Source organism: Sorex fumeus, unplaced genomic scaffold (assembly GCF_029834395.1).
Source record: "Sorex fumeus unplaced genomic scaffold, SorFum_2.1 ptg000054l, whole genome shotgun sequence".
NCBI lineage: Eukaryota > Metazoa > Chordata > Mammalia > Eulipotyphla > Soricidae > Sorex > Sorex fumeus.
In genome coordinates, this window is record NW_026606111.1 from 17,576,729 (window position 1) to 17,588,159 (window position 11,431).

Sequence of the window (11,431 nt, forward strand, 5' to 3'; positions counted from 1 at the left end):
CTTGTCAGGGGCAGGCAAAACACACTGAGGAGGCATGATTGGTACATAATTAACTCTGCCAAAGATTTTAACCAAGAGGGTTAAGAGGGGTGCCAAGAAAACAGAGAATGACTCCTGAGGGATCAGAGAGATAGTACAGCAGATACGATGCTTGCCTTGTAAGTGGCTGACCCAATCCCAGGAACTCCATATGGTCTCCCAAGCACTATCAGGAGTGATCCCTGAGCACCACTGGTTGTGATCCAAAAACAAAGAGATTGCAGGGTTGATGCAGGGATGCCCCTAGTGCAAGGTGAACATGTCGGAGCAGAGATATTTTGCCATCCAGCCCCCAGCCCAGGGCTCCTTTGACTAGTGAAAAGGTCTGAGGACCTTGGGACTTAGGGTTTATACCAGGGCTTTAACATTATCCCCAAGATATACTTCTTTTTTCTTTTGTTTTGGGCCATACCCAGCAGTGCTCAGGGCTTGCTCCTGGCTCTGTGCTCAGGGGACCATATCCAGCGCTGGGGATCGAACCACATAGACAGCATGCAAGGCAAATGTCTAACACAGCACTATCTCTCTGGCCCCAAGTTACATTTTTTGTTCAAGGACTTTCTTTTATTAACTTTAATTGCGGTCTTACATGACAAGAAAAATGAGCAATTATACTGAAAATTGCATGTTTTGGTACTCTTTTTTGGGGGGTGGAGGTGAGGATCACACCAGGCAGTGCATAGAGGTTACTCCTGGCTCTGCACTCAGGAATTATTCCTGACGGTGCTTGGGGGACCATTTGGGATGCTGGGAATTGGACGCAGGTTGATCACATGCAAGGCAAACGCGCCACCCACTGTGCTATTGCTCCAGCTCCAGTTTTGATACTTTTTATATTTAATGCATATTTTATATTTAATATCTATTCCCTATCTTATCAATGAGGAATCACTATTTTACCAATGAGGAAACAGGAGTTCAAAGAACTAAATTGACAAAGTAAATGCCAGGAGCTAGGATATAATAGGTAGGCTTGTGGTCAAACTCATAGGATTCAAATCCTAAGAAACTCAGTGCTGACATTCACCACCTACTTATCTCTACTTAAACTGGGAGCTGTCCATGGTATCCCCTCTTTCATATGTCATTCTGTAATTCAGTTCTGAATTTTCTCAGGTCTGAATCTACCAGCTAAATAAAAGCTGCCCTCCAAAAAATAGTCAATGACTTCTATGAAAGGAACAGTTTCATTTAGGGACTGGAGAGATAGTGCAGTGGATCGGGTGCTTGCATTGTGCCCAGCCACTCTGGGCTCAACCCTCGAGCCCCATCAGGAGTGATCTTTGAGCACAGAGCCAGCAGCAAGTCCTGACCACGATTTTTTGACCCTCTCCACCGAAAAGGAATACCATTTGGAAGTAGTAAGATACCTTAAAAGTATCAATTGTAGGGGCTGGAGCAATAGCACAGTGAGTAGGGCGTTTGCCTTGCACGCAGCCTACCCGGGTTCGATTCCCAGCATCCCATATGGTCCCCTGCACACCACCAGGGGTAATTCCTGAGTGCAGAGCCAGGAGTAACTCCCGTGCATCTCCGGGTATGACCCAAAAAGCAAAATAAAAGAAGTATTAAGTGTAGGTAAGGAGGAAAATAATAAGGACTCTAATTTGTAGTTTACCAATTCTTTCCCTGTTGCCTGCCTTCTGCCAAGAGAATTTTAAATTTCAGGGATGTATGTTTCAGTTTTTAAATTCATGTTTGGGTCTTTTATTTTATCTTACTTCTCTGCTGATAAAAACAAACATATAGGACTTTAGGTTATCTGTTCATTTTGGGATAAGCTTTTAAATAATTATTATTATTATTTATTTTGGGTCGCACTATTGCTTCTGCTCTGGGGTAAGTTTTGTTAACCTGTGTAGTTTTCAATAGATCCAGGGGCTGAAGTGATAGTACAGCAGGTAGGGTGCTTGCCATGCATGCAGCCAACCTGAGTTCAATCCCTGGTATCCCATATGGTTCCCAGAGGACTGCCAGGAGTGACGCCCTAAGTGCAGAGCCAGGAGTAAACCCTGAGTGTTACTGGGTGGGGCAAGGAAAAAAGGGTTTTTTCACCAAAGCTTTTGATTTACACTTATATAGCAGTCTGTCTCGTTTGCCAAGGTGTCAAAAATCAGATGGGCTGGTCACGTAATGAGATTTAAAGACGACCGCTGGACTAGAGCTGTTACCGACTGGATTCCATGGGATGTCAAAAGACCGCGTGGCTGCCCACCTACCAGATGGTCAGACTTCTTCATCAAGATCATGAACGATCGGTTTGAGGCCCTTCATGTTCCCGGAGTGAACAGATGCCATTGGGCTACACTAGCACGCGACAGGGACAAATGGAGACGTTACTGGCGCCCGCTCGAGCAAATCGAAGATTAATGGGAAGTCAAGTGATCAAGTGATATAGCAGTAGTTCCTGATGATCCTCCTGTTATTTTGGAGGATGAGAAGTCTATAGTGAGAACTTCATTTCTAATTTGTTTTTGTGCCACAGCTGGCAATGCTCAGGGGATACACCTGGCTTTCCACTCAGGAATCCCCTGAGCATTGCTCAGGGGACCACCTGGGATGATGGGGATTGAATCGGAAGGGTCAAATGCAAAGCAAATGCTTTGTTCTATTGTTCCAGCGCCCTCAACTTTATTTCTAACTCAATAACCTCGATCATTTAAAAAATACATTTTTTATATTAGTTACTTTTATCCACTTTATTGATCTCATGGTTTCTTTTCATTGTTTTTTATTTTGTTATCTTGCTTTTAAATTTCCTACTTTTTTCTGGCTTTTTTGGTCAGACTCAAAGAAGCTCAGGGCTTTCTTCCGGCTCTGCACTCAGGAATCACTCCTGGTGGTAGTCAGGGGACCATATGGAATGTCAAGAAATCAAACCCAGGAGAGCCACAGGCAAGGCAAACATCCTACCTGCTCTACTGTCATTCCAGCCCTCCTATTTCATTTTTCTGCTTAAGGTGATCTTCCTTTTCTAGACTCTTGAGTTGAAAATTTAAGAATATTGGTTTGAATATAGCTGATAAGGCGCTGGCTGTTCACGTGGCTGGTTCATGTTCAATTATCAGCATCCCATATAGTCTCCCAAGCACCACCAGGAATAATTCCTGAGTTCAGAGTTAGGAGTTACCCCTGAGCACTGCCCCCTGTGGCCCTAAAACAAACAAAAAAATTGGTTTGAGAATATTTCTTTTTAAAGGTATATAAGCACTTAATTAAAAACTTGTTCAAAATCCTTTAAAATATTTTCTAATTCTTATTTTATTTTGGATTACAGGCCACACACTGTGGTGCTCAGGGCTTATTCCTGGCTCTATATAGCTCAGGGATCATCCTGACAGTGTTCCAGGGGACCATATGTGGTACTGGAAATTGAACTTGTGTTGGCTGCATGTAAAGCATGCACTTTACTCACTGAACTATCTCTCTGATCTCTTTAAATTTTTTTTTTCCTACAGGAATGTTTGAATACGTATATATTGATTGATTTGGAATATCCCAAAATGTTGTGGCATTTTCTCATTGGTTTACATTTTATTTCTATTATGGATGGAAAATGAATGTTTGATTTGGAGACGACCGCTGGACTAGAGTCGTTACCGACTGGATTCCACAGGACATCAAAAGAACATCTGAGTGCCCACCTACAAGATGGTCAGACTTCTTCGCCAAGACTCTGAACAAATGGTTTGATACTCTTCATATTCCTGGAGTGAGCAGATGCCACTAGGCTACATTAGCAAGCAACAGGGTCGGATGGAGACGTTACTGTCACCCACTTGAGAAAATCGATGAAGAACGGGATGACAAGTGATTACAAGTGATGAATGGAGAATATACTTTGATGAATTATTTAAAAAAATAAATAGAGAGGGATTCTTAGAGGTTAAGGCACTTTTCTTGCATGCAGCTGATACTGGTTCAATCTTAAGCATCTCATGGTTTCCTGACCACCCTGCACGGACCTAGCATCCTCAGGTGCATTCTTAGTCAAAAACTATACATACACCCCACAACTATTAGTCCTACAATTTTGGGGTGGTTTCTTGAGCTTCAGAAATCAATCTATGGACCAGGACAAGTCAGAAAAATCAATTGGAGATCTTGAGTGATTCCACAATCTCTATCCACTAGCTGTGCCCATCTGCAAGAAACAAGGATTCAAACCATGCTAGACTAGAACATCTTGTGTCCACATGTACCTTGTCACTCTCTGCCACCATTCTCGCTGTACTGCCATATCATCTTAAGAACATATTTTTTCTCTGTGCCTATCCAACTGGTGCCTTTGAGCATCTAAACAGTGACTCATTCATAAGCACTGCATCCTCTTCTCTGGAGATACACTAGCCTTATTGATCGCACAACAAATTCTTCTACTTGATTTTCATGCAAACTGTCAGTGTTGGAAATTTTTGTCAAATATTCAGAAGGCTTTTATGTCATTTACATCTCATTATTAATAATCAAGAAAGAGTCTCCCTTCTGATAGAGTCATAGCGTAAGTCTAAGCGTGAGGGAAGCTATGCATTGGCTAAATTAATTTGTTTTTGTTCGGCCTTTTTTCCCTCTTTATTTCTACAATAACATGTTCATAGGACGCAGATCTGAAGAAGCACTTCTGTAGCCTAAAATGATGCAAGTGTCTTCATGGAAATTGCAGGGGTCCCACCACTCCAGATTTAAAAAAAAAATTCTCTCAAGCTGAAGCGATAGCTCAATAGGTTGGAGTGCAAGCTTTCCTGCACTTCACTGGCAGGAGCAACTCCCAAGCACAGAGCACCAATGGATAAAGCAAGAAGTAGCCCTGAGCACCACCAGGTGTAACCCCACCCCGATCTTCCAACAAAAAATAAATAAAATGAGAAGAAACAAATATTTTTTGCCCTGAGCATGATGTGACTCAGTGCTGGTCACTGAGCAGTCTCTCCTCACTGCCTCTCTGTATTATCTGGTTCCAGGTCAATAGGAGCACAGAAGCTTTCATGAGTATCCCTAGCATTGTATAACAAAAATATTTAAAATAATATAATACTTTTGCCTTTTGTGCTTGGCTATTTTTGATGAGGAGCATTTTAAATTTAATACTTTTCTTCAGTTAGCTTAATAGTAAATTTTAACTATAGCATAGGAAAAATGCACTATTTTGGGTTCTTTTCCAGCATTTTATTATGTTTCAGTTGGTTGCATATAATTGCATGTAATTTTGATAACAGAAGGGCAATGAGAATAGGAAAAATATGAGAATAGAAAAAATAGGAGAATAGAAAAATAGAAGAAAAAACTATGAGAATAGAAAAAAATAATAGCTCCGATTCTCGACTTTTTGAAGCTCTGACTGATTTAAATGCTTTTAGAGATGCTACTTTGCATAGAAGCAGTTCATACAGGTGATAAAATTCCAGTTGTGTGTAGTTATGCTACTACAGCCATGACCGTATGCAGGCACAGACACTGGCATTAAAGGAGTGATGTTCCCAGGGTCCAGACTCAGCCTGGATTCTGATCCTGACTGTTTCTTACTGGCTGTGTGAGGCCCAACACAACTAATCTCTCTGAGACAAGTGGCCAGTAATACCTTCCTCACTGCAATGATACATGGGATAAATGAGATCTAGTGTTCAAAGCACAGGTCTGGAAGCCCACGAAGGAAAAGGATTACTAGTGAGTGGCTACCATCATTTATAAATTACTTTTTGGGGGAACAAGAGGGGCACACCCAGCAATGCTCAGAAATTACTCCTGGCTCTGCACTTAGGAATCACTCCTGGCAGTGCTCAGGGACCATATGGGATGTCAGGGGTAAAACCCAGGTAGTGCATAGCAAGTGTCCTACCCACTGGATGGTCTCTCTAGTCCCATAAGTTACTCTTTTTGGGGGAGGAGTGGGCACACCCTGCCATGCTCAGGGCTTACTCCTGGCTCTGAGCTCAGGAATCACTCCTGGTGGGCTCAGGGGGAACAATATGGGGTATTGGGGGATGAAACACGAGTCAGCCTTATGTAAGGCAAGAACTCTTCCAGCTGTACTATCACTCCAGCCCCCCATAAATTAATTTTGAAAAGCAGAACTTATAACACATCAAACATACTTTTTATTTTGAGGTCCACCTAGTAGTAATCAGAGAAATATGCTGTGCCAGGGATCAAACCTGAGCCTCCTACAACACAGAACAGGTGCTCCAGCCCTCTGCACTACCTCCCCAGCCCCAGAATTTCTTAGGCCAATTCTGTATCACAGTTTGGCTAATATTTATTTTGAAATTTTTCCAAACAGAAAAGCTGAAAGGAAGAGAACAATGAACCCACACGTAGTCTCTATTAACAAGTCGCTCTATTTGCACACTCTCAAACTTGAAAAATCCGACATTATTTTTCTTGAAGTTCTGAAAAGCAGTTGCTCGAGCTCGAACGGACGGACCCAGTAATGTCTCCATTGGAGACTTTGTTGTTACCGTGTCTGGCATATCGAATACGTCACGGGGAGCTTGCCAGGCTCTGCCGTGCGGGAGAGATACTCTCGGTAGCTTGCTGGGTTCTCCGAGAGGGGTGGAGGAATCGAACTCGGGTCGCCCATGTTGGCTGCGTGCAAGGCAAACGCCCCACCTGTAATTTTCTTTTTTTAATATATAGCTTGTTTGGGGGTGCTTTATTATTTTACCATTCCCTTCCATTGTTACTAGTAGAGCAGCTGGTGAGAGTGATGCTGTGGGAATGGGGGAGGGAGTGTGAACTTGCACTTTCAGCTGTGATTTTATACATACCTGGTTGTGTTAACTGATGATCACACGCTGCTGTGGAACTGCCGGTGAAGATGGCAGCACCACTGGAACAGCACTTGGCATGTGGGATGGAGGTGCGGGGTCGCGACCTCACACAGGAAAGGTAGGTGCTCAACTGCTGAGTGATGTACCTATTCCTTTGGTTTTTGTTGTGCCAGAACTAGAATCTAAACATAATTGAGGCAAATTGCTCTACCACTAAGATATATCACAGGGCCCCTTGATTTAAATTTTATTTTGGGTTTGGAGGCCTCCCTCAGCAGTGCTCATGAACCACACCCAGCTTGGTACTTGGAATCACTCCCAGCAGTGCTCAGCTGACCATATGTAGTGGGGAACTAATCTGCGTTCCAGCATGCAAGTATGTGCTCAGCACTTTAAATCTTCTCTCTAGCCCAATTTTTACTTTTCATTGCAGTTTTGTGGTTCCAGGGATTAAACCCAGGGTTCACACATGTGAGGCATGGGCTCTGTGGCTGAGCCACATCCTCAGGCCCCTTTTCATATTTTGTCTTGTTTCTGGGCCGTACCTGGTAGTGCTCAGGGATCACTCCTGGCAGTGCTCAGGGAACCATATGGAGTGCTGGATAGCGAACCCAGGTCAGCCACATGCAAGGCAAGCACCCTACCTGCTTTACTATCTTTACTATCTCTCCAGCCTATTTGCAGGCTTTAACTCTTCCAAATATAATTGCTGATACCTTATTCTTCTACTCCTAAGTTTCTAACTTCTAAGTTTCTAAGAAAAATAATAAATAATATATTTATTGTTTTTTATTTTTGGGATTTTTTTTTCTTTTTGGGTCATACCCAGTGGTGCACAGGGGTTACTCCTGGTTCATGCACTCAGGAATTACTCCTGGCCATGCTCGGGGGACCATATGGGATGCTGGGAATTGAACCCAGTTTGGCCGCGTGCAAGGCAAACGCCCTACCTGCTGCGCTATCACTCCAGCCCCTATTGATTTTGTTTTTTGTACTACACCTGACAGGACTCAGGGGTTCCTCCTGGTTCTGTACTCAGGAATCACTCCAGAATCAATCCAGCCTAGGGGGAACAGACAGAAGGACAACACCCTTTCCCCATTGGAATGGCCCGGCGACAGTAACCTATTGCGGGGTCCGGACCGATTTCTGCCAAAAGCCACTGGATTTCGAGATTTTTTCTGAGTCTTTGGGATCATGGCCGTTAAGCAGCTTGATCAGGAGCCAGAGAGGCCATTCGTTGGCGGAGACTCAGAGTCTCATTGTGATGCGGAGGGGAAGGGCCGGCTCCACACTCATTCCGTGAGGCCCTGTGTGTCTCGTCACTGTGGGCCTAAACTTGCCTGTTCAATGGCCTCTGGTGGATGGTGGCCACCGAGCCACCAAGGGGGAGCAGGTGGAGGGACAGCACCCTTTACCCCCCTGGGGTGGCCCAATGACGGTAACCTACTGCACAGTCCAGATGCATTTCTGCCAAAAGTTGCTGGATTTCGAGATTTGTTTCTGAGTCTCTGGGATCATGGCCATTAAGCAGCTTGATCGGAGGCAGAGAGGCTGTTCGTGGGCAGCGACTTGGGGTCTCATTGGGACAGGGAGGAAAAGGCCGGCTCCACCCCCATCCCATGAGGACCCATGTGTCTCGACACTGCAGGCCCAAACCTGATTGTCCAGTAGCCGCTGGAGGATGGTGGCCATCGGGCCGCCAGGGGGAACAGGCCAAGGCATGAAACATATTCCCACCTGGGGTGGCCCAGCACCGGTAACCTACTGCAGGGTCCAAAAGCATTTCTGCCAAAAGCCGTTGGGTTTTGAGATTTGTTTCTGAGTCTCTGGGATCACGGCCATTAAGCAGTTTGATCAGGAACCAGAGAGGCCATGCCTCCAATTATATAGCTGAGCCGGAGGTGGTTTGTGGGTGTGTCTCCCACATACCTAACTTTTGGCCGTTTACTTTCTTGGTAAACTTTGCCCCAAGTTTTGGGGGTCTGGCCAAAGGCACAGCAGCAATTATAGGGTATTTGGAAGTCTGAAGGCGCCATCAGGCTGCAGATGCACTCGCCTCACAGGTACAGATTGACCTGCTGGTGACACCATACCCCCCCCGCCCCATCTTGATTTTTTAAAAAATTACATATATATTTTTATATATATTTAGATTGAGCATACAAGGCTCAATCTATAACAACATGTTAGTTATTAGCTCTTACACAGGGCACCAAGGTGAGATACAAGAATTTTCACACACTTTCCTCTAAGGAAACCTTTTTGGATCATTTTTAGCGAATTATTCATGACTGTAGCACTGTCCTCCTATTGTTCATCGATTTGCTTCAGCGGGCCCAGTAGTGTCTCCATTGTGAGACTTGTTACTGTGTTTGGCATATCGAATACGTCACAGGTAGCTTCCCAGGCTTTGCTGTGCGGGTGAGATACTCTCGGATGCTTGCCGGGCTCTCTCAGAGGGGCGGAGGAATCGAACCTGGGTTGGACGGGCCAGTCATATGCAAGGCAAATGCCCTACCTCTGTGCTATCACTCCAGCCATAACAAACAATACAAAATAAATTACCTAGCATCTGCCTCTGGAGTAGGCTTGGGTGGTGGTGGGAAAGTTAGAAATAATGGGGTGGGAAGGTGTAATGGTGGTAAGATTGATGTTGGAATACTGAATAATCAGTATAAACAACTTTATAAAAATAAAATTTAACAAAGTCATAGGGGGCCAGAGAGCAGTTAAGGCACTTGAATGTAGCCTACCCTGGTTCAATCCTTGGAGTCACACATGGTCCCCTAACAGGGATTATAACAAATCTGTATAATTTTGGGGGTAGATTGGCTATTTTAATGTCAAAATCTTCAAAGTCATGAGCACGGACCTTATCTATTTCCCTGTGTTCTCTTCTATTTCTTTTACTTCTGTCATAAAGTTTTCAACGTGTGAGTCTTTCACCTCCTTTATTAACTCCTAGGTATTGGATTCTTTTGGGAAAAATCCTAAGTGTGATTGCTTCTTTCTCTTTTCTTAGTGTTCATTGTTTATATGTAAGAATGCAACGGATTTGTGTGTGCTGATTTTATTGCCTCCTACTTTATCATACTGGTTGTTTCAATTCTATTGTCTTTTGGTGTAGTTTCTTTGTTTTCTATATATAAACTATCTTCTCACCTGCCAATAGTATCTGATGACTGCTTGACCTTTAATTTAATTTTCATACCCATTTTTATGGCTAAGACTTCCTACTTTTTTTCCTAACCAATCAATGAGTAGATTTAGTTCTAGCAGGATAATTACTAAATTAAAATTAATTTGGGGGAAGATACCAACTGGTGCCATTTCTGGGGACTAGAAGGGGACTACTTCTGGCTAAGTGCTTGGGGTGACCATGTGGTGCTGGAGACTGAAAGAAGAACCAAACTTTTAGAAAGAGCCCAATGAAGCTCCCTAGTTAGATTGTAGCAGCTGAAGTTAAATTTTCTTATAATTCCTTAAATTTCAGTTTCTTTCCCTAAAAGGCCACAAATACCTCAAAGTAGGAAAGATTAAAAAGTATCAGTCTGGATTCTCAAAAAATTAGAAATTGAGCTCCCATTTGATCCAGCAATACCACTCCTGGGAATATATCCCAGAGAGGCAAAAAAGTATAGTCGAAGTGATATCTGCAATTGTTTGTTCATTGCAGCACTCTTTACAATAGCCAGAATCTGGAAAAAACCTGAGTGCCTGAGAACTGATGACTGGTTAAAGAAACTTTGGTACCTTTACATAAGGGAGTACTATGCAGCTGTCAGAAAAGAGGAAGTCATGAAATTTACATACAAGTGGTACTACACGGAAAGTATCATGTTAAGTGAAATGACTCAGAAAGAAAGGGATAGACATAGAAAGATTGCATTCATCTGGGGAATATAAAGTAACAAAATAGGAGACTAAACACCCAAGAATGGCCAAGATTAGTACCAGGAATTTTACTCCATGGCTTGGAGGCCAACCACACATGCTAAGGGAAAAGGGAGCTCAGATAGAGAAGGGAACACCAAATAAAGGTGTTGGGAGGATGCTTCCAGGATGGGAGAAGCATGCTGAAAGTAGACTATAGACCAAACATGATTTGTCACCCATTGCCTCTTTTGCAAACCACAACACCCAATAAGAGAGAGAAGAAAAGGGAATGCCCTGCCACAGAGGCAGGGTGGGATGGGGGGGGGGATGGAGAGTGGGAGGGATACTGGGATCCGTGGCGGTGGGAAACGGGCACTGGTGGAGGGATGGGTATTTGATCATTGTATAATTGAAACCCAAGCACAAAAATTTGTAAGTCTGCAACTGTACCTCATGATGTCTCACTAATAAAAATTAATAAAAAAAAAAAGAAAAAGAAAAAAGAAAAAAGTATCAGTCTGGAGAAATAGTACAGCAGGTAAAATGCTTGCCTTGCCCCCAGCTGACCAGGATTTGATCCCTAGCATCCAGTATGGTCCTCTGAACCTGTCAGAAGTGATCCCTGAGCTTTTCAAAGCCAGGAGTAACCCCTGAGTAATGCTGGGTGTGGCCCCCAAAAAAAGGTTAAAATGTATACATTGACCTTCAACATGGGTCATACTTAACCTATAATTTGTCATATTCAA